We start from the raw sequence: 24,286 nt of genomic DNA on the forward strand, positions 1-24,286 counted from the left end.
ATTATGTATACAGTTATGCATTGATGTTGTGAAGAAATGGATAGCTATGGTGCTCTTCTATGACACTCCTGCAAATTCCTGTATTCTTTTCCATGTATGCTACCCTCTGCTTGCTAAACCCATTTTAACCACTGTCCCATCTACCCCTTTTTTACACATTTAATCTAGTCAAAAATCAGATTCACACACAACACACATATGGCCAGAAATGGCCCATAACAAAGCCTTCACTTTATGATCTCAGCTTTTGCATGAAGTTTGGCATAGCACAGTGATGCTGACTGATAATGAATGTTGTTTAAGTTCTTTTTGCAAAAGTGATTTCAGTCTAATCTACAGTGGTGCAGTTACTGTCTCTCAAGTGTGCTTACGTCCACTGTGCTATGGGAATACAGAGTAAAGCCATACTAAAGGCAGTGCTGTGGAACAGTTAATATGGCATTTATTAGGCTGCTGGATGTATTGCACTATGAATGCATGTATAGCAAGCTGAGATAATCCCCAGTTTGTAGCCTGATGTTTTGTTTGTCATAGTGTCATGGGTTCGATTACAGCTGTATGTCAGTTTATTACTTCACGACCGTTCATATTCCTAGCATATATTTAATTGCAAATGTCTATATTTCTTTCCATATAACACTTTTCCTTAACTTAGCATTGCAATAGTGCAACAAGACATCATTCAAAAACATTGTGGCCCCATTTGTAAGTCAACCTTATCCTGGTTTACTATTCATGTTTCTTGCACTCTCCCACCTCTTATTTGTAGCTATCGCAATCAATTTATTACATATAGCAGTTCAGAGTAATGATGATTTAATAAGACTAAAACTGCATATAGATGTTCCTACATGTCCTGCAAAACGTATTTGTGATATTTCTCAATGCATCTGTCTGTAAGTCTCTTTGTTCACATGTCCTTCTTCCATAAGTTTCCTTGTGATTCAGTAGTGTTATTTTAATGCTGAGCTGTAGCAATTTCTTTTTGGCATGATGAGATAATGACTGAATGTGTAGATTGTGTAAACTAGATAGGTAAGAGGTTCAATACTTGGTGTACTTTTCTGTGTGTGTGAGACTGGGTGTATCCATTTTATCTGAAAATAATATATTTACCTCTTTCTGACAAAAGTGAGATCTCTCCTCTCAGACTCAGGCTTCTCTGGTGGTGCTTGTGAGTATTACAGTGCTCATATAATAGGTAGGATGTTTGGTACCCATCAGGAAAAATTTGTATATGTGCATAATGCTTGTCACTGCCTCCATTTCTGCTGTACAGGATGCATTTAAATTTGTACACAGCTTTTCTGTAACAACATTTATGGAAACAATCTACATGAAACACACTGATGACCCCATCCAGACAAAAGTGCAGTCTCTCCCATGTGAGTCACACTTCTCCACTGGTGCTTGTGGGTATTATAGTGCTCTCTAGATTATGTAAACTAGGTAATTTGAAGGTTCGATACCTCTCATAAAAATCGTTCATGTATGTGTGCCTGCACACATGTATAAAGCTTGTTGTTGTCTCCATTTCACCTGCAGAAAATGTACTTAAATGTATTTATTAGGCTGCTGGATGTATTGCACTATGAATGCATGTATAGCAAGCTGAGATAATCCCCAGTTTGTAGCCTGATGTTTTGTTTGTCATAGTGTCATGGGTTCGATTACAGCTGTATGTCAGTTTATTACTTCATGACAGTTCATATTCCTAGCATATATTTAATTGCAAATGTCTATATTTCTTTCCATATGACACGTTTCCTTAACTTAGCATTGCAATAGTGCAACAAGACATCATTCAAAAACATTGTGGCCCCATTTGTAAGTCAACCTTATCCTGGTTTACTATTCATGTTTCTTGCACTCTCCCACCTCTTATTTGTAGCTATCGCAATCAATTTATTACATATAGCAGTTCAGAGTAATGATGATTTAATAAGACTAAAACTGCATATAGATGTTCCTACATGTCCTGCAAAACGTATTTGTGATATCTCTCAATGCATCTGCCTGTAAGCCTCTTTGTTCACATGTCCTTCTTCCATAAGTTTCCTTGTGATTCAGTAGTGTTATTTTAATGCTGAACTGTAGCAATTCCTTTTTGGCATGATGAGATAATGACTGAATGTGTAGATTGTGTAAACTAGATAGGTAAGAGGTTCAATACTTGGTGTACTTTTTTGTGTGTGTGAGATTGGGTGTATCCATTTTATCTGAAAATAATATATTTACCTCTTTCTGACAAAAGTGAGATCTCTCCTCTCAGACTCAGGCTTCTCTGGTGGTGCTTGTGAGTATTACAGTGCTCATATAATAGGTAGGATGTTTGGTACCCATCAGAAAAAACTTGTATATGTGCATAATGCTTGTCACTGCCTCCATTTCTGCTGTACAGGATGCATTTAAATTTGTACACAGCTTTTCTGTAACAACATTTATGGAAACAATCTACATGAAACACACTGATGACCCCATCCAGACAAAAGTGCACTCTCTCCCATGTGAGTCATACTTCTCCACTGGTGCTTGTGGGTATTATAGTGCTCTCTAGATTATGTAAACTAGGTAATTTGAAGGTTCGATACCTCTCATAAAAATCGTGCATGTATGTGTGCCTGCATACATGTATAAAGCTTGTTGTTGTCTCCATTTCACCTGCAGAAAATGTACTTAAATGTGTACACAGCTGCCTTCTAACAACTTTATGGAAACAACCTAAATAAAACCCACTAATGAGATCATATTGACAAAAGTGCAATATTTCTCACCTGAGTCAAACTTCTCCTGTGGCTCTTGTGACTAATACAGTGCTCTTTAGGTTACACAACCTAAATAGGTAGGAGGTTCAATACCCAACATAGTAAAGATGTACATGTGGGTGGTTGTGAGGTTGTTTATAGTTTGGTGATCATATTCTCATACAACTTATATTCTGGATATATTTTTTAAACACAAAGATGACTATACCACCCCCTATGGCTGCTTTTCACATCTACAGCATCATTGCTACACAACCGTATAGCTATGCATAATGATTGTAATGTAATGATTACCATTTTCTATGCATTATGTAATGGAAACTTTGCTTATTCATGCAATATTATGTCCACATATTTGTACATTAATACTTATATTAACAGTATCATGGAAGGAAAATTGCCAGTTAATGTTTTTAGAGGGGATGTGATGCATGTATTTGTTAAGAGGGGGGAGAACGTTTTCATTCTTCAAATGACAGGTGATTTGTGAGGCACCAATATGATCACATGATTGCAGCATCATATTGTCTGTCTACACATCTGGCGCAACACACTGATGAAGTCAGTCATTTCATATTCAGATAATTTCAGATGATATAAGAATGTCATTTGGTGTTGACAGATGTGCAAAACCAATCTTTAAAGCAGGAAAACTTCAACACCAGGAAAACATCAGTTTGGGAGAAGAATGTGGTGTAATATTTGGGAATTGATGAAGGATCAACAATACAACATGAACAGATGTGAATAAAACTTAGTAAGGAATATTTCAGAAGATATGAATTAATCTTGAAAACAGCACTGACATCTAGGAACAAAATCCAAGCTATAAACCAATTTGCTCTTTCTGTCCTAACTTACAGTTTTGGAGTGATTGACTGGCCCTAAAATGTATTTGATAGATTAGATATTAAAACAAGAAGGATGCCTCATGCTCATCAAATGATTTATAAAAATCAGTGCATACCAAGTATATATATTCCCCGTTCTGAAGGAGGGATGGACCTCCTTGAAATTTATTACATGTACAGATCTGCAGTTGTGGGACTCCACATATATCTGCTGACCTCACATGACCCAAACGTAGTGAAAGTTTTGAAACATGAGGAGAATAAATCTATGATGACTTCTATGCTTAATCTAGCAGAAGCATATCAGTGTCAAGCAGGAATGGAAATTTTTTTTTTTTTTTTTTTTTTACATTTGTTGACCGGGCTGGATACATATCCATTTTCAGCAGAGGCCCGGGGAGAAAAGCTCCTCGAGAGTACAGAACAATATTTTACTTAAATCAAAAAATAAAACAATTCAAAGTTTAACAGGTGGAAGTACCATATAAACTTAAGCTATTTCATGAATGAAAGAACATATGGAGTAAGTAGTTTAGTAAATAAGGAAATGTGTACAGTTCAAAACACATTTGAATGTAGTATCTTATGTTAAGTATATATGTTAACATAGTAGGGAGACTGAGAGTCATATTATGATATAAAAGAGAGTCCAATCAATTGAAAGGCAAGATATAATTCTGGTTTTCATTAGGCAGTTAGAATATACAGTCATTAAGACTTAGTAACTTAGTAAGAAGAAGACGTGAGAGGTTAGTCTGGGTTCAGACAGGTGCATAGCCAATGTGATTTGAGGTAGGTTTTAAGCCTGATTTTAAATTGTATTAGTGAAGGTAGGGAGGTCAGGTCACTGGGGAGAGAGTTCCAGGTTTTACCCACGGTATTAGAGAACAGAGAGTCCCCTGCCTTATTGTAGGTTTTGCGTATTTGTACTAGTATTTTGCTAGATGAGCACAGGGTCTTAAGGTTGCTGTAGGGGGTAATAAGGTTGGTAAGAATTGGTGTGTTGTTAGGCTGATACAGTATTTTATAGGCAAATGTTAATTGTTTAAATAGAAGTAGATTAGGTAACTCTAGCCAACCTAGATTTTGATAATTAATACAATGATGGGTACTAAATGTAGAGCCTGTCGCAAATCTCGCAATGTTGTTGTAGGAGACAGCCAGTTTGTTCATGTTGTTTTTTGAGAGGTTAGTATATATAGGGGAGGCATAGAGGAGGGTAGAGATTAAGTGGGTCTGGGCAACAGTAGATCTTGCTAGTGGGGTAAGAAAGGATTTGATTCTATAGAGGGAGCCTAGTTTTTTGTTAACTATTTTATGGTATTGTTAATGTGGCCTTCAAAGTTAAGGTTATTGTCAATTAGAACCCTTAGGAGTTTTGTGGCAGAGTCGGGGGATATGATGGTTCCCATTGTTAGATGTGACAGTAAAGTGTAGAGGTGTGGCCCTGTGGGTGGGAGTAAAAAGTAAAAGTTTGTTTTTTTTGGGATTTAGGATGAGGCACTGATGTTGCAGCCATTCCTCAACTATGTTAAATACTTTTTGGGTGAGAGATTGAAGGTTTGCTGGAGTTGGGGCCGAGCATATTAATGTGGAGTCATCGGCATATTGTATTAAGGAAGCTTGAGGAATAACAGTATACAGGTCGTTGATGAAAATAGAGAATAGAAGTGGTCCAAGTATAGAACCTTGGGGGACACCTAGTGCAATGGGGAGATGGGGAGATAGGTTGTTCTCCTACATAACTGCTTGTTGCCTATTGCTTAAGTAGGATTGAAACCATTGTATGGTAAGTGTATCAAGAGATAGATTTTTCAGTGTGTTTATGAGAAGTTGGTGGTTAAGCATGTCAAAGGCTTTGGAGAGATCAATAAAGAGGGCTGAGGATAGAGTGTTGTTGTTGCGATTTTTATTTATACAGTCGGAGAAGGATAAAAGGGCAGTAGTAGTACTGTGAAATGGCCTGAAGCCGTGTTGGCAGTTAGCTAATAAGTTATCTATTAGGTGTTTTAACAGTTGCATATGAATGCATTTCTCCATGATTTTTGCCAGAGGAGATATTATGGCGATTGGTCTGTAATTGGATAGTTCCCTAGAATTTCCACCCTTATGAAGAGGGATAATGTGTGCAATCTTCCAAATGGAAGGAATTGCACCCTCAGAGATTGTTCTGTTAATCAGAATGGAAACTGGGTAGGCTATGGCATTTGCTGCTTTTTGTAGATATTCTGCAGGAAGGAGATCTGCAGCAGTGGCTATAGGTTTGAGTTTTTGCAAAAGGGTACGGATAAGGGATGTAGGGATGGGTTTGAGATGAAATGGGGGAGGTAAGGTGATATTAGAGGGTGATAGAGGTGAGCTGTCGGGAGATAGTTGATTGGCAAGAGACTGAATGGTCTCAGTGAAGAAGGTATTAAAGGTCCTTGCAATTTGCTTTGGATTGTCCTGGTCAGTACCTACAGGGGGGGAGTGACAGTACGGCCTGGGTGTAAGAGTGTATTTATACCTGCCCAAAATTTTTGGGGTTTACTTTGCTGGGTATTTTGGAGTTGAATGTAGTACTTTCTTTTATCTGACAGTATTGCTTTTTTGTGTCATTTCTTAGCTGTCTGAACTTTATGTGATCTTCTTGGTTTTTAGTAGTACGCCATTTGGTCCAGATTTTATTTCTGAGTAGCATTTTTTGTTTTGTCTCTTTTGAGAGCCAGGGGGCAGGTTTGTTCCTAGTTTTAATGGTCCATTTTGGAGCATGGAGGTCAAGAATATTTAGAAATTTACTATTAAAGTAGATTACTGCTTCCACTAGGATTAGACTTTTGAGGGGTGACCAGTTGCATGCTTTAAGTTCATTTTGGAAAATATCAGGGTTAAAATTTTTATTACTCCTAATTGTTCTATAGGTAATTGGATTTTGGATATCAGTCTTGAATCTGATTATGAAGGTGAGTGCATGTTCGCTTATATCCTCAGGGAGAGTCCCTACTTTATGACTTTGGTGATGTCTATTTATTAGTATCCAATCTAGGGTGCTTTCATTGTTATTGTGTTTATTGGTCCTTGTGGGGAACTTATAGTTTGAGTAAACCCATGTAGGTTAAGATGGGTAGAGGGCTGTTCAGAAGTACAGCTTTTCCAATTAATATTAAAGTCTCCGAGTACTATTGTTTCTTGGGGATAATTGGCTGATAGCCAATTTAGGATATTTTCTAGGATATTAGAGTTATTCCGTGGGGGAAGGTAGACAGCAATAATATATATGGATTTATGGTTATTGAGTTGGAGTTTGGAGATAAGTATTTCTTCATTACTAGTTAGAGGGGGCTTAGAGTCAATAGAGGTTACTTGTAGTCCGGACTTGTATAGTATAGCTATTCCACCTCCCTTTTTAGCTAATCGGTCTAGTCTTAAGATGCTATATCCTGGTGGAGTAAATTCGTTATCTTGTATAGATGGTTTGAGCCAAGTTTCCGTAAGACACAGGATATCAAATGAATACACGTCCATGAGAGCATGTATTTGGGCAACCTTTTTATTTATGCTTCATATGTTAAGATGGGCTATTAATAGTGAGTTGGGAGGTCTGATAAGGGATTGGGTAGTAGTGGGGGTTGCTATATGGGTCACTCTAGAATGTGTAGAGTTTGGGCCTGGATTGGGTTGGATATCTCCATCTATTACTGATTGGAGTTGATTGCTAAGTGTAAGTTGCAGGTGTTTACATATAAGGAACAGAGATTTTTTAGCTTTAGGCCTATAGTATTTGATGTGATTTAGTCTGTGATATTTTGCTGATAGGTAGGCTAATGTACTAGGTGTGTTTGAATGTGTTTGCTTGTAAGCTATGGGTGTTGAGGAGGTTTGCTTTGTTGGGTAGTAAAGGTTTATGTGGTGGAGATGTTCATAGAATGTAAGTAGATAAAGTGTAATAAGAATAGGTATAAAGGAGGATAGAAGTAGGAGTTTCCATTGTGGATAGGTAGATAACAGTGACATAGTGGCAGGGTTGAAAATAGAGTAATGATAAGATAAGTAAGTTGGATAATGTAGGTGAATCTTGGGTGTGGAGCTTCTGGCACTTTAAGGGGTGGGATGCTATGATTGGTGGTTATTGAAGGGGGTGTGGTTTGTGTGATTAAATGTAGGAGCACTGGGGGCAGGTGGGAATTGGGGGCAGGGTAGGGGATCGGAGTGAGCCCGCAGGGCGAAGGGAGCGGGATAGAGCCAGTGAAGAAGAAGGACCCCAGGAACAATCAGTGAAATGCTGACTACTGAGGTAAGGTGAAGATGTGACTGGAGGAGAGTGAGTAGTTGTGAGAACAGAGGAGTGAGCAGGACTGGGATAGCAAAGAAAAGTACAAGCCAAATGTATGATAATATGTGTATCAGAACAATGAGATAGGTTTGTAGGGCAAATCCTTAGGAAAAGGATGCTATCCAGTGGAAAAGTATAGAATAGAAACAATAAACTTTCCTAGTGTACTTTCAGGTCTAGGAGTAGAGGAGGGGAACAGAACTCAGCAGCTTAGATAAATTGTAGGTAATGTGATGAGGTTTGGGAGAAAGAATTAGAATAGTGTGAGTGTGCTGGCTGACCTGGCTAGGGAGCAGTCCTCAGTTACATGGCATTATATAGTTCAAGTATAGTAATAACTACAGTCATTATAACACATACTTTCTTGGTTCCTTGTGAGTTAGAGGCTTAGGGAGAGGATTGGCTCTATCCTTTAGTTCAGGTAGAGACCAATTGTCTTATCATAAGGTTTAGATCTTGGCTTTCAGGCAGGACAGATTCTCATTCACTAGTTCAGGGCAAGCAGGGTGGAGTGTTTCTTGGTTCCTTGTGAGTTAGAGGCTTAGGGAGAGGATTGGCTCTATCCTTTAGTTCAGGTAGAGACCAATTGTCTTAGCATAAGGTTTAGATCTTGGCTTTCAGGCAGGACAGATTCTCATTCACTAGTTCAGGGAAAGCAGGGTGGAGTGACTGGAATAGGACGCCGTAGCCAGGGTCATGAAGGAGATAAAAGTCAGGCAGCAACTGAATGTGCCAAAAAACAAAAGAAAGAATATAAGGTGAAGGACCAGATAAGAAGGCAAGAAATGTGGAAAATGCATAAATATAGTTGCAAGTGTAGAAAACTTCTGGAAGAACCTCATGTTGATCAAGACTGGATGCAGGAATGGTTAAGGAGAAGCAAATTCAAACCAAGAGATGAAAGGTTAATATTGGTGGCACAAGTTAGTGGGCTACGTACACATTGGTTTACAAAGTCCATTGAACATGCAGGAGCAGGGTTGCCAGATTTCTGACAGGCCAGGTAGGGACAAAAAAAGATCTTTCACACTAAGTGAAGACAAAAAAAAAAAAGTCCTTTAATGTGGAACGTCGCAGTTCCACATTAAGCACAAGTAGCTCCATGTTTGGAGATTTTTGATTGGCCCATACGCTGGTTTATGAGCCAATCAAAAAATCACACAGCAGACCCTCTTCTGTTCAATGCGGAACATCAGGCAGTTCCACATTAAACAGAAGTAGCTCCATTTTGTGATTTTTTTTTTGATTGGCTCATATACCGGCATACGGGCCAATCAAAAAAAAAAAAACAAAGCGGAGGCTGTTTTGCTAGGATTTTAACTAGCAGCGCAGGACATGGGATTGGGCTTCTGATCCTGGAGCAGTCCCACTCGAATAGGGACATCTGGTAACCCTGTGAGGGAGAAACAGACAAATGTAGGTTTTTGCACAACAGAATTGGAAACAGTTGCACATCATTGCTGTTTGCGACATACTAATGGCAGAAGGGCTGTATGCTGAAAGGCATAATAATGTGGAGAGACTGTTGCACTGGGGATTGTGCAACATTATGGTACTGAAGTGGCTGAAAAACACTGAAATCATGATCCACAAAGCATCATAGAAAATGATGAAATCTACATCACATGGGATCATCCATTACCAACAGTTCAAAAGATAGATTCTAGAAAAACGGATATAGTGGTCCAAGAAAAGAAGACAAAAGTAGCATTGATCATTGAAGTCACCACACCCAGTGACTACAGTGTCTTGCATACAGAGAGACACAAAGTCATAAAATATCAGGATTTGCAAGTAGAAACAAGAGCAATGTGGAAGAAAGATACAAAGATAGTTCCAATAGTAGTAGGAGCAATGGGTCTTATAAAAAAGAATCTACAATCATATTTAGATATGCTACCAATACATGTAACTCCATATGAACTGCAGAAGGAGTCATTACTGGGCACATTACAGGTGCTGCAAAGAGCACTTTTGGCTGACATAAAAAAGTAAAACAATACTAATTTCATGAACTTTAATCATACTTTGACTTAGTAATGTGGTCCATTCCTGTCATGGTTTTAGAAACCCAAAATATTTGGAGAAATTAAAAAATGAGGTCATTGTTTTGCAAGTGAACTGAAGCTACCTGAATGCGAGACACATCCTGTGCTGCCTGCATATCTGACTCTAGTTCCAATAATGTGTAAATAGATAAGCAAGATGTTCAACTACAGCAGTGGTTAACTGCAAGTGTGACTACCAGTGCCATCTTTATTGTTTTACACACACATGTAGTGGCAACTTTTACAAACCCTAAATGGCTGTAAAACAAATTTTATCAGATAAATCTCCTAGGCAGTACACTGCTTATGTCATCCTTCATAGATACTATATAACTGAATCATATTCAGTGTTCTTCTGTAGTGCAGACTGTTGATAATGTGCTGTATAGACATTGTAAGTGGACAGGTAGGTAGTTCAATTCCATTACTGCTTCAATAGTGTGACAGTCATTACTGTTGTATACCATTGGCCACCTCACTACCACCTTTATGTATCCTTAATTATGGGATAGAATTACAATGGCACTCTGTGACACTAGCAAATCCTAGTATCACCAGAAAAATAAACATTTGTTACATACTGCTAACTTAACTGCAGTATGTCTCATTTGGAATGTGCATTCCCATGTGTTGTGTCACTTTGATGGAGTCATTGTGTAACTACAAATGTAGGTTATTGAAGTCCAGCTGTGAGTGTGTGTTTCACCCTCATACTGTGTGTACTATTCTGCAAAGACATATTATGATGTGTAGCTGTACAGTATTACTCTGCAGTGCACTTTGAACACTTTTTAAAACATCCAGCTAATAAACAGTGGTGATGTAATCCACCTAGCTCTGCACTGTCTCAGCTGTATCTCAACATGGTTGTATGGCTTTTGTGATTCAGGCAATGATGTTTAGCTTGTAATCCTGGGTAGTTCTTTGAAATCCACGCATTCCATCCATTACTGCTCAGACTATATTATGTCAGTGTTATGTGACTATACAGTTCACTGACACTGTCATGCACATTGGAATTGTACATACAGTATATTGATACTGACCCCCTCTAACAAAATACAGTGCTAATATTTTACATACCAATGCTTTTATTTAAAGAAATGACATTTGTTTCCATGTTACTTGCATAACAGATGTATGAAGTGTTATCCTCTGGCATGGGGGAATAAGACAACATGCTGTATGTTGTTAATTTATTACAACAATTGCGGGCACATATATCCCTTACAGAAACAACATGATGCAATGCTTTCACATGACAGCATATGTCACACAATAGTGACATTTCCACTGTAGTGCATTCATCCTGGGAAATATCCATGTATTGTCTTCTACCAGATGCTTGTGTTCTCAACATCCAGTATCACTGTCTGTAAGCATCATTGGGCCTTATACTGTAATACATGACTGACATGTACCCCAGTGATATTGTGTCCATTGATATTGTGACAGACCTCCACAATCTGTAATACATGACTGACATGTACTCCAGTGATACTGTGTCCATTGCACTGTGACAGACGTCCACAATCCCTTTTACCTCACAGATTGTTTACCACACATACAGATGATGTAACAATTTAGCATAGGTAGATTGTCACATAAGGTGTAAGGCTTTTTCTGTGGTGCTTGTGACTCATCTCATTTCCTGTATCCCTATAGATGTGGGATTGGACTATTTTTGTAGTAGTTTAAGGAAACATACTAACATGACATGGGACAGGATAGGTCTAATCACTGACATGATGGGTTTGATATTGGACCATAACTACATCCAGTTCGAAAAATAGTTTTTCAAGCAGATTAGAGGCGTTGCCATGGGGGCATCTTGTGCCCCTATTTTTGCCAACTTGGTAATGCTTGAATGGGAATCGGAATACATTTTCAAATCTGAATTTTACCATCATATTGTGTATTATACTAGGTTCCTAGATGATTTGTTCATTCTGTGGGATGGTCCCTTGGAAGATATAGAGAGGTTCATTAGTTACATCAATAGCACCACTGATTTTTTGAGGTTTACCCATGTTATAAAAGAAGATGGAATATCATATTTAGATACACATATTAGTCATGGGAAATCTGGATTCATATCACGTATTTTTAGAAAGGATACATTTTCCAATGATTACTTAGCCTATGGCAGTAATCATCCTCATTATGTGTTTAAAAATATCTACAAAGGACAATGTATAAGGGCTGCCCGCATGTCATCGACAAAAGACATCATGTTAAAAGAAATTGAATGTATCAAAATGATGTTTATCAATAGAGGATATCCAGAAAATTTATTGAAAGACATTAATAAGTATATTATAGGGGAATGGGACAAAAAGTATAAGCCCTTATTAGGTAATTATAATAATACAACAAGAAATAAAGATGACAATGTGGCACTGGAGCATAGTAAAAGGGTATGTGTACTAACTTATTCACCCATGGTTCAGTACATTGAATCATTCATAAGGGAACGGTGGAATCAGTTTGTTGTGAACAAGGAAGCCATGCAAGTTCTAGGCATTCAGGCTAATATAGTGTATAAGACAGGTTTAAATATAAAAAGGTTATTAGAATCTAATAATAGGGATGACGTCAGAGTCAATAAGAACACTACTCAATGTGGACATTGCAATCAATGCAAATTCATTAGGGTTGGTAGAGGGTGTAGGCTAGGTAATATAAATAAAACATATATACCTAGCAGATATGGCAATTGTAACTCTAAATTTGTGATCTATCTAGCTACCTGTGTAGCATGCAATGCATTCTACATAGGTAAGACGGAAAGACACTTCAAACGACGCATATATGAGCATCAATATGCCATCAGTACAAAAGATAATAGAAACGCCCTGTATCGACATGTATTAAATACTAATGATAGTCATCATTTTATGTATAATATCATTGATAAGGTAGAACCTTCACCCTACGGTGGAAATCTTAAAGCTATTCTTGCAATGAAAGAGAGCAAGTGGCAGATTTCCACGGATGCTACCAATTTCCCGGGAATCAATGATTTCATTAGTATAAAACCCTTTCTGATATTATTAAATAAATAATGCATTTATTATATACATATATTTACTATGCACCAGTCTATACAATTGTAAGAGATTGGTACATAAGTTGATGGTTATTCATATAATTATTCAATATACTATTCAATTTTTAAGATTTGGATATTGGTATGCAATTTTTAAATAGTTTTATTATATGAGTAAGACATTATGATGTTATTATGCATCAATAGTGTTGTGAGAGTAAGACTGTGGGCCAGATTCAGGAAGGCTTACACGGAGTTCAAGAGTAGTGTAAGCCTCCGTGTAAGCCTCCTGATTCAGGAACAGCCCAAATCTCCGTGTAAGAGACAGCTAACACGTCTCTTACACGGACTGGGCGTGGAAATGCTCAATACCTCATTTGCAGCTCAAAGATATGCAAATGAGGTATTTGAGCGATCCACGAAGCAGAAACCAGTCCGTGTAACGGACGTGTTAGCTGCAGAAATGTACTCAGCTGACAACTGAGTACATTTCTGCAAAATTAAAAACGGAGCTATGTCAGCTCCAAATAAAGGGTGCATATGTTTCATTAAGCATGCCAATGGCCAAATATGTGGCCATTGGCATGAAAAAGTGTTGCAAAAATAAGTTATATAACTTTTTTTTTCCACGGGATTTTTGTGTTTAACTGCAGCGCACACCCGCGCAAATGGGGTGCGCTACCTAAAACTGAAAACCGAAGCTTATAAACCCACAATTGTGGGATTTATGTATTACATTAAATGTCAATGGAGGGACTTGCAGACCAAAAACAATATGGCCTCCGTTTAGTGGTTGTCAAGGGGGGGAAGCTCCGTGTAAGACATGTAACTAAGCATTACTAGGCAATCCTATGTAAATGAGGGTTACAATACTGAATCACACTGCCACATAGGTAATGAGCACTTTCTGAGTAGTGTAAGAGTTAGAGAAGGGGAGGAACAGAGTAAGAGGTAGGTGACATCACGGGGGGGGGAAGGATAGTAATAAATGTACCAGATTGGAGGGCAATATAAGGTAACAGATGACAGACAGACATCAGGGAGGGAGGTGTGTCCCAACAGAACACTAGGAAAGTCAAGAAATTGAGGGTATACGCTATCCCTACACTCAAAGTTTCTTGATATATGCATCTTGGCGTGCGCGTGTAAGGCAGGTTCAACATGTGGGAGCGTGTTGCAAACCGTTTACAATGGTTTGCGTGGGCGTGCACGTGTGTAAGGCAGTGTGCGCACGTTTTAGCATGAATCAGCCTAGCTAACACCGTGTAAGGATGTGTGTGCGCGTGTAACACCGTGTAAGGATGTGTGCGCGTGTTTAAGTGACTGTAAGCTTGTGTAAGCTGGTGTGCACATTGCTCCCCCTCAGGAAACAAAGAGGAAACAGGAAACAACTAAAATCCAGGGAAACTGGCAGAGGATACTACTGGAGTTAATTGGTGGAAACAATTAGAAGCAGGCAATTACACAGGCAGACTAGAAGCCCAACCCAGCACTTAAAACACTGCAAGGAGCAGTGCAGGCTGTTTCTCACAACAGATACTGCCAGAAACTAAGCTATCAGAATTGAAAACTGAAAAAAGCTGAACTCAGAGCAGAAATGCTAGGGGCTGCCATAGCTATTATAGTCAGGCATAGGCGAATTGCTGAGGGTGGTGACAATGCAGATGCTGACAGACAACCCAGAGTGAGGAGAAGGAGAAGAGTATACAGGCCCAGGGTCACCTACCATGGGTTACATGAGCTGGAGATAGTAGAGCGCTATAGAGTGGACAGAGAGCTCCTGCAGCAGATTGTTGAGCTGTGCAGGCCACGCCTCACACACAGAACCAACAGAGGGGAACCCATCCCAGTGGAAACCAAGGTATGTGTTGGCCTAAGAATACTAGCAACAGGTACCTTCCAGAGACCAACTGGTGATATGATGGGGATATCACAGGCATCAGCCTCCAGGGTACTACACCAGTTCCTGGATGCCATGTCAGCACATGTCGGTGATCATGTATATTTCCCAATGCCCGTGAGGTATTGGCCAGCAATATGCGTCTCTTCCAGCAAATAGCGGAATACCCTGAGGTACTGGGTGATATAGACTGCACGCACATACGCATCAAAGCACCAGCAGGAGAGCGGGGTAGAGCCTACATTAACCGCAAGGGATACCCCTCCATCAACTGCCAGGTCGTGTGTGATGCCCAGGGCATAATAATGAATGTGTGTGCTGGCTGCCCTGGGAGCTACCACGATTCCCACATCTGGCATCTGACGCAGCTGTACCAATCATTTGCCAATGGAGACTTCCCACACGGACACCTAGTGGGGGATGCAGGTTATGCACTTGAGCCGTGGCTGATGACACCCATCAGAAATGCACACACACCTGAACAGGAACACCATAATGAGGCACACGCACAAACACGTAATATCATAGAGTGTGTGTTTGGGCTGCTCAAGTCACGGTTCCGGTGTCTGGACACATCTGGTGGAGCCTTGCAGTACACACCAACTACATGTACCCAAATGATCATGATATGTGCTATGCTACATAATATGATCCTGCGGAAACAGCTGCAGCAGGACCAGCACAGGGCTGGGCCAAACATCCCCCCACCATTGCCAAGGCCACCACAGGCAGGGGTGACTCGGAGGAGGAACAACCTGACCTTGTCCCAGTAGGCAGAAGGAGGCGTGCCCAGTATGCCCTGGCCTTGGCAAAGAGGCAACGATAGCACATACGCTTGGTCAGTAGGAACACTGGGACTGATACCCGCTCTGACTCACTCATACAGTAACAGGGATGCCTAACATGACACAACCTGCTGCCAAACATGTACAGGGAGTGTAGTATGTGTATCCGACAGAGGTGGCCCTGCAGCACCACCTGAGGTATGAATGCCATGTGTTAAGTAATGTAATATCATGTACCACATGCACACCTGAGGACCCCAACTAACATCCACCCGCAAGAATCATAAACCACAAAAACACAAACCCACCTCATGGGTACCACAAGGGATAGGAACCTAGATGTAATGCTACCCAATGCCAGAAGTATAAACATCAAGATGTGTGCAGTGTAAACACACACAGTATAGAGAATGTAGATATCAGTGCTGTAATAGAAAACAGGGTCAAAGCCCACATCAGCACCCTGACACTACCAGGTCACATGTCATACAGTGATGTACATGTGCAAAACATGGAACAAGATACAAAATGAGGGTGACTAGCAATAAATAGCATGGATAACCACACACCCATGTTTGTACCACAACAATAAGCAACATGGAATAGCCATGGTCAAAAACCAATGGCTAAAACCCACTACTACTATATAGCTTGCTGCAGACCACTGTCCTAATAGCAGGAACTGCCCCAGGCCTATGTGCATAGGTTCATAGGTTCATACTAGGCTATCTGCCCTAGGGCATTAATAAGCCTAGCCCAGAGTTTTGTGGCTTCTGCCACCCCTTCAAGTTGATGGATAATATGCCCATTATTTTGCTGTGCCTCTGTCAAGCAGTGATACTGATGTTATCCCTGGGGTATACCTGCAATCTCCCATCCATTGGTCAAGATCTCACTTGAACGAAGCCAGTGAGGTGCTCAGCCTCACATGTACCAGGATGTTGTTCCACAGCATAGGGACTCTCTGGGTGATGAATCTGTCCCTCCAGCACATCCTATTAATATCTGTGTTGAGGTTTAGGACTCCTGCCCTTGTAGTTCTGATGGATGTAGAGGTCTTGAGGTGAAGCATGTTCAATAATTCTGGGCCTTGTATGTCAGGCACAGGTCACCTCTGAGCAGACGGTAAGTGACTGAATACAGCTGGAATCCCTTCAGTCGGGCAGCATAACAAATATGTTTGAGACCCTTTCACCTCCTGTTGAGGAATTTGTGGGCCCATCCAATTGCCGCAGGTGTTGGGTCAGATACATTCTGAATGGGGCATTGTATGCAATCATTGGTCTGATGAGTGATGAGTACAGGGGAACAATGACCTCCCTTGATCTAGATGTGAATCCCTGCATGATGAGGTGGCCAATGTAGAAGGCCTTCCAAACTACCCTGGCAATGTGAGTGTCAAACAAAAGGTTACTGTCAACCTGGGTGCCCAGGTCCCTGATAACCTCCTCTGTGCTTAGAGGATTGCCACCTAGATGGGAAGTAGTGGTAACCTTGTTCTTCCTGAAGGGTATGGCTATGCATTGTTTAGTGTTTAATGTACGGTCATGGCTGTGGCACCAGTTATCCATGTCTATGAGACCCTTCTGAAGGATGTCTGTGTCAGATGGGTTTCCAACTATGCTTCCCAGTTTGCAGTCATCGTCAAACTTTGTCAGCCATAATCCTCCTGTGTTTGCTCGTACTTCTGAAAAGTAGATGTGGAACAAATGTGGGCCCAGGACTGAGCCCTGTGGCACACCACCTGTGACAGCTCTGGAGTGTGACATGGCACCAGCAACTTTGACCCTGTGTGTTCCGTCACTTAGCTAGTTTGCAACCCATGCTGTGATGTATGGGTTCACAATTAAGCTGGTGATGTTTTCAATGATACCTGAGTGGGGTATTGTGTCAAAAGCCTTTGCCAGGTCAAGGTAGGCTGTGTGGACTGCCCTGCCCACGTCAATGGCCTGGGTGACTGTTTTGAAAAAGTCAACCAAGTTTAAAAGGCATGATCTGCCCTTGACAAAGCCAAACTGGATTGTATCCAATGTCTGCAAGTCCCCTATGTCTTCATTTATAATTCCCATTATGATCCTCTCCATAGCTTAGCAGAACAGGCTTGTCAAGCTGATGGGATGGTAGTTTCTGGGGTTGGTGGAGGCACCTCCTTTGTGAAGTGGGTCCACCATAGCCGTATGCCACTCCTTGGGCACATATCCTGAGGTGAGGCTAAGATTAAACAGCTGCCCTAACTGCGGGTGTAATTACTCATTGAGTTCATGGAGCACACAACTGGGGTCACCATCTGGTCCCATGGATAAAGTGTTTTCTGCCTTGGATAGAGCAGTTCCCACCCCAGCATTGGAGATGTATGGGGGGGCTACAATCCTCTGGTGTAGATACCCCTCCATTTGGGGGGAGGGGGGAGGAATCTGCAATGAACCTGTCAGCCAGTATGTTGGCAATGTCTGTAGGTGCAGTGATATCTACATAATTCCGAACTAATTCTGAGCATATCTGGGAGTTCCCTCCCAGGTTTCAAACATAGGCAAAAAAGGCCTCATGATTGTCCCTTGAGTCCTGAGTGGGTTTACTCTCAACACTTGCCTCGGATGATTGTATGGGGGAACCCAGTGTTTTACTCACAATGAGCAGGGGTGTCTTCCCTCCTACGGATTATGCTCTATCTTGTAGTAGCCCCTTCCTTGTGTTGTAGAGCTTGTTTATGGCTAGGGTCCACCAGACTGGATGCTTGCCTGTGGTACAAAGAGTCTTTGTTTTGTTTGGGATTGCCTGATCCATGCAGTCCTGGAGGTGCTGGTAGAAGGCATTTGTAAGTGATACAGTGGCTTGGGTAATGGTGTCCGCTGGCTTGGGGCCTTGAAAGAGACCACACCAGTCCTTAGAAAAGTGAAGTCAGCATTTGAGAAGGTCTTCACTGTTTGTTTTTCCATCTGGGGTGTGGGTGGGATGTGGACTCCCACTGAGAGTAGTCCATGATCTGATCTCACCAATGATGGGTATACTGCTGGTGTTGAACAGTGTGACCCCATGTTCGTGATGATGATTTCTAGTATGTTGCCTCCACTTGAGGGGATTGGGACCAGTTGTTCCATGGCATTTCAGTGTATGAACTCATGGAACCTTTGTGTTAGAGTGTTGTGGCATGATTAGTGATCCCAGTCTATATGTGGATAGTTGGAATCACCCAGTAGGATGGTGTTTGGAGATACATTTATCCCCTTCAGTGTTTGCAGGATAGCTGTGTGAGGTACCTGAGTTTGAGAGGGTTGCATGTAACATGCTACAAACTGCAGAGCAGTCTTGCCTATGGTCACTGGCACCTGGATGGTCTCCGATGCATCGTGTGTTGCCACCAACAATGAGCTGAGGGTGTCCTTGATGAATATGGACACCCACCATCCCTCTTGGTGTTGTCCGGATGCTGGTGCCGGAATGCATGATATGAGGTAACACCCGATGGTGCCGGGGTGCTGTCAGAAGCTGTGAACCAGGTTTCAGGCACAGCACAGACATCAATGTGCTACATACTGAGAAGGGCATAGAGTGTGTGCAGCTTGAGGTTGAGACCTCTGGCATTGAGCAGCAGTACCCTTAGTGTCCTTCCTTTACTGTGTTCTAGGGTGGTAGGTGTAGTATCTGAATCTTGCATAAAAAAGGCACAATGGGGGTGGCAAGAGCATCATCTGAAATCCGGAAGCCCAGGGGTGACAGGTGCAAGCCGTCCCTTGCAAATCACCGTGGCCTGTCCAGCATGTCGTCCCAGGCAGACAGACATTGGACCCCCTTTGAATGACCAACAAACAAACTTAAAAAGTAGACTTGTAAGCTAAAAGAAAGCGGCAACCTTGAGTCCCAGTCTTTGTAAAACGTCCAATTTATTTAATGACACAAAATACTTCAACCAACAAGTCCACAGATGTAAGATACTAAGTGCTTTCACCCATCAAGCTGGGCATCATCAGAGTACACTGAACATGTTGCAAATCATCCCTTTTATACTTTAAAAGTGCCCTTAATCAAATAATTAAATAATTAACTAATCAATAAGTTAGAACAGAGTGTTTCTTAAAGGTATTACAACCTTTTTCAAACATTGTTCTTAAAATAAAATTATTATTAGACAACATTTGTGTTTGTACAAGAGGTTCTCCAAAATAAAAAACAACAATCAAATTGTTATAAAATTCTAAAATATTGTGTTAACTGGAATACTAAAAATATGAAAATACTGTGATAAAATTAAGTAACTACAATAATAGACTCATGATATGGTAGTAGTTGCTTTAAAAGCTAAAGCTACTATGCAAGTCAATCTTTCCACATTAATAAAAACTATCTTATAGTTAATTAACAAAATAGTAATAGTGTTACTAAGATATCAATTTTTATAAAAAATATATTGTATTGTTTTGGGAAATAAAAATATATAAATATAAATATTACACAATAAATATAAATGTCTTTCAATAATAAATATATAATCAATTAACAGAGTATACACAAAGGGAAATATGTGTACATAGAATTTTTTAAATATTTTTTTAAAATATTTTTTTAAAAATATTTTTTTAAAAAAATACACTGTAAGTAATTTATTAATAAACTTCTTGTTGGTTGAAGTATTTTGTGTCATTAAATAAATTGGATGTGTTACCCCCTTTGAATGACACCATAGTCTAAGCAAAATAATACAGCTGATCATCTTGTCTCTGTTTATGTGGCATCATACTTGGTGAAGGTAGGATACTGCTGAAGGTCAGGGTCATACCTGCCTGGCCTACATAATCAGAGGGATCCTCTATGTCTCTTTCCATGTAGTCCAGGGAGGTACATCTCAGGTCGTTCACACCAGCATGGATAATGACTGGGTCAGACCTGTACTTGCAGTTGAGTGACCTGAGTGCTTGCATTATGTGGTGGATTCCAGTGCCCGATAGGCAGCTTACTGTGACCTCCTCTGTACCCGATCTGGTGGCGGACGCCAGTGTGTCTGACTATGGAGTAACCATAGACAAGTGTGTCTGGCATTGTTTTTGGCCTTAAGGGCTGTGACTGTTTGGCACACCGACTCTGTGGTCAATGTGTTGCATGTGCTGTGCCCTGTGGAGGCAGTTGTGTGAGTGTCTGCTGTGGTGGCCACTGCCATTCCGGTAGAATCCTGATCAGAGCCTCTGAGAGTGTCTCTCTGTGTCTATGTGTATGATCTTAAGTTGTGATAGTGCCATGTGAGACTGGATTTCTGATGTGTGTGTGGTTACCTTCACCTTCTCTCTGGTCTTGCTAGTCCTATGTTGAGAGAGCTCAGCCTCCACTTTGGCTATATAGTTGCATCTCACATGTATGTGTGTTTTATGGCAGAAGGAGAGGGTTGTCAGTGTACATGAGGCAAGTGTAACATTGCCTCAGTATTCCCAGGTTCACCAGCTGAGCAGGAGAGGACACTAGCAACTGATCTCTAGACATGCTAGAAGGAATAGACAAAACAATGTTGGAATACAGGGAGATATCAAGCCCCCAAACCACATCATACTGTTTGATTGACAATAGCTACACATACACCGGTGTTTCATAGTGTCATAGTCTACTACTAGCCTATCTGCCCTAGTGCATGTATAAGCCTAGCCATAGTGATGTGGCTATTGCCACCCCTTATACTGGTAATAAGTGTACAGAATAGATTCTGATGATTGTGCCTCTGACTTAGTAGTGACACAGTATGACCCCTTACGTAATTGAATAACATGACTGTGCCTCTGTCTAGTCTGTGCCTCCGTCTCAAATGCAGTTGTCCAGATGTCTCCTGAAGAGAGTCAGTGAGGGACTCTGTCAAACATGGACTGGGATACTCTGCTAGAGTGTGAGATGCCTCTGAGTTATGACTCTGTCCCTCCAGCATGTCCTATACATGTATGTGCTGAGGTTCAAATCCTCAGCTCTCATGGCTCTGGTGGATTTGGATTGCTTGCAGTGGAGCATGTCCACCAAATCCTGATTGGACATGGTCTTGTATGTCAGGCATAGGACACCTGTACGTATGTGGTATGACACTGAACAAAGCTGGATTTCCTCTATTCTGGAAGCATCTGACATGTGTTGAAGAACCCTGATCTTCATGGTAGGTTCCTTTGGGGTGTCTCCAGCTGTTGCAATTGCTGGGTGAGGTACATACCATATGGGGCTTCGTATTCAATCATGGGCCTGATAAGGGAGAAGGATAGTGGAACAATGACCTCCTATGATCTTGATGGAAAACCCTCCATGATAAGGTGGGCAAGATAGAAAGTCTTCCTAACCACTTTGGCAACAGGGGTGTCAAAAGAGATGTCACTATCTACATGTGTCCCCAGGTGTCTGATTTGTTGTCTGTGCTCAGTGGGTTGCTGTCTATGTATTGATCTGTGGGTACTTTGTTCCTCCCAAAGGGGATGAATACACATCAGTTGCATTCAGTTTCAGGCCATGTGTCTGGCACCAGCTATCCACCTTTGTGACGGCATTCTGTAGTATTTGTGTGCCGGCTGATGTATTCACTATGGTGCCTAGGTTGCAGTCATCTGCAAACTTTGTCAGCCACAACCCCCCTATGTTTGCTTTCACATCTGAAAAGTAAATACCAATTAAGAGGGGTCCCAGGACACATCCTTGTGGGACACCACCTATGACTGGCTTCGAATCTGACAAGGCACCTGCAATGTTGACTTTATGGGTTCTGTTACTTAGCCATTTTGCAAGCTATCCTGTGACATATGCCATTATATGTCAGCTGTTGAGCTTGGCTATGATGCCTGAGTGTGGTATTGTGTCACAGGCCTTAGCCAAGTGCAGGTAGGCTGTGTGGACTCGTAGCTCATCGATGGCCCTACTGACAGTTTCATAGTAGTCAACTAGGTGCAAAAGGCAGGATCTGCCCTGTACAAAGCTGAACTAGGTGGGAACAAGGGTCCGTAGGTCAGTAATGTGTCTGTGTAAGAGCTCCATAATGACTCTCCCCATATCTTTGCAGACAAGGCTGGTTAAGCTTGTGTGGTGGTAGTTGGCATGGTCTGTGGAGGCATCTCCTCTGTGGAGTGGGACCACTGTTGCCGTACTCCACTGTTCAGGTACATATCCTGTAGCAAGACTAAGGTTAAATAGCAGTTGTATCAACGGGTCCAGCCCCTTCTGGAGTTCACATAGCATGCAACTGGAGATACCAGCAGGTCCCATGGATGCTGTGTACTTGTCTTTGCTGAGTGTGGCTCTCACATGGACATCCAAGATGACAGTGAGGTTACATACAGCAGTGATAACTATCTTCTTTGGGGGTGAGGGAGGGGTAAATCGCACTGAAGCTGTCCGCCGGAATGTTGCCAATATCTGTCAGGTCACTGGAATATATGTTGTTGTGTACCAACTCTGAGCATATCCGAGGGTTCACAACCAGGTGTCTGACATAACTGAAGAAATCAGTGTGGTTACCTTCATTGTCTTTGGTGATTTATGTCCCCAAGTTGACCTTGCATGTCTTTATGAGATAATGTAGCTTTCTACTAGTGCTGATCACAGCTGTCCCTACTATGCAGAGTCAATCTTTCCACATTAATAAAACTATCTTATAGTTAATTAACAAAATAGTAATAGTGTTACTAAGATATAATTTTTATAAAAATATATTGTATTGTTTTGGGAAATAAAATATATAAATATAAATATTACAATAAATATAAATGTCTTTCAATAATAAATATATAATCAATTAACAGAGTATACACAAAGGGAAATATGTGTACATAGATAGAATTTTTTAAATATTTTTTTAAAATATTTTTTTAAAAATATTTTTTTAAAAAAATACACTGTAAGTAATTTATTAATAAACTTCTTGTTGGTTGAAGTATTTTGTGTCATTAAATAAATTGGACGTGTTACCCCCTTTGAATGACACCATAGTCTAAGCAAAATAATACAGCTGATCATCTTGTCTCTGTTTATGTGGCATCATACTTGGTGAAGGTAGGATACTGCTGAAGGTCAGGGTCATACCTGCCTGGCCTACATAATCAGAGGGATCCTCTATGTCTCTTTCCATGTAGTCCAGGGAGGTACATCTCAGGTCGTTCACACCAGCATGGATAATGACTGGGTCAGAGCTGTACTTGCAGGATGCTGAGTGACCTGAGTGCTTGCATTATGTGGTAGGATTCCAGTGCCCGATAGGCAGCTTACTGTGACCTCCTCTGTACCCGATCTGGTGAGCGGGACGTCCAGTGTGTCTGACTATGGAGTAACCATAGACAAGTGTGTCTGGCATTGTTTTTGGCCTTAAGGGCTGTGACTGTTTGGCACACCGACTCTGTGGTCAATGTGTTGCATGTGCTGTGCCCTGTGGAGCAGCAGAAGCCAGGATGTGTCTGCTGTGGTGGCCACTGCCATTCCGGTAGAATCCTGATCACCAGAGCCTCCGAGAGTGTCTCTCTGTGTCTATGTGTATGATCTTAAGTTGCGATAGTGCCATGAGACAATCAATTTGGATTTCTGATGTGTGTGTGGTTACCTTCACCTTCTCTCTGGTCTTGCTAGTCCTATGTTGA

This window comes from Protopterus annectens, chromosome 15.part0, assembly GCF_019279795.1.
Source record: "Protopterus annectens isolate FY-2018-M chromosome 15.part0, PAN1.0, whole genome shotgun sequence".
In the NCBI taxonomy this organism is placed as follows: Eukaryota; Metazoa; Chordata; order Ceratodontiformes; family Protopteridae; genus Protopterus; species Protopterus annectens.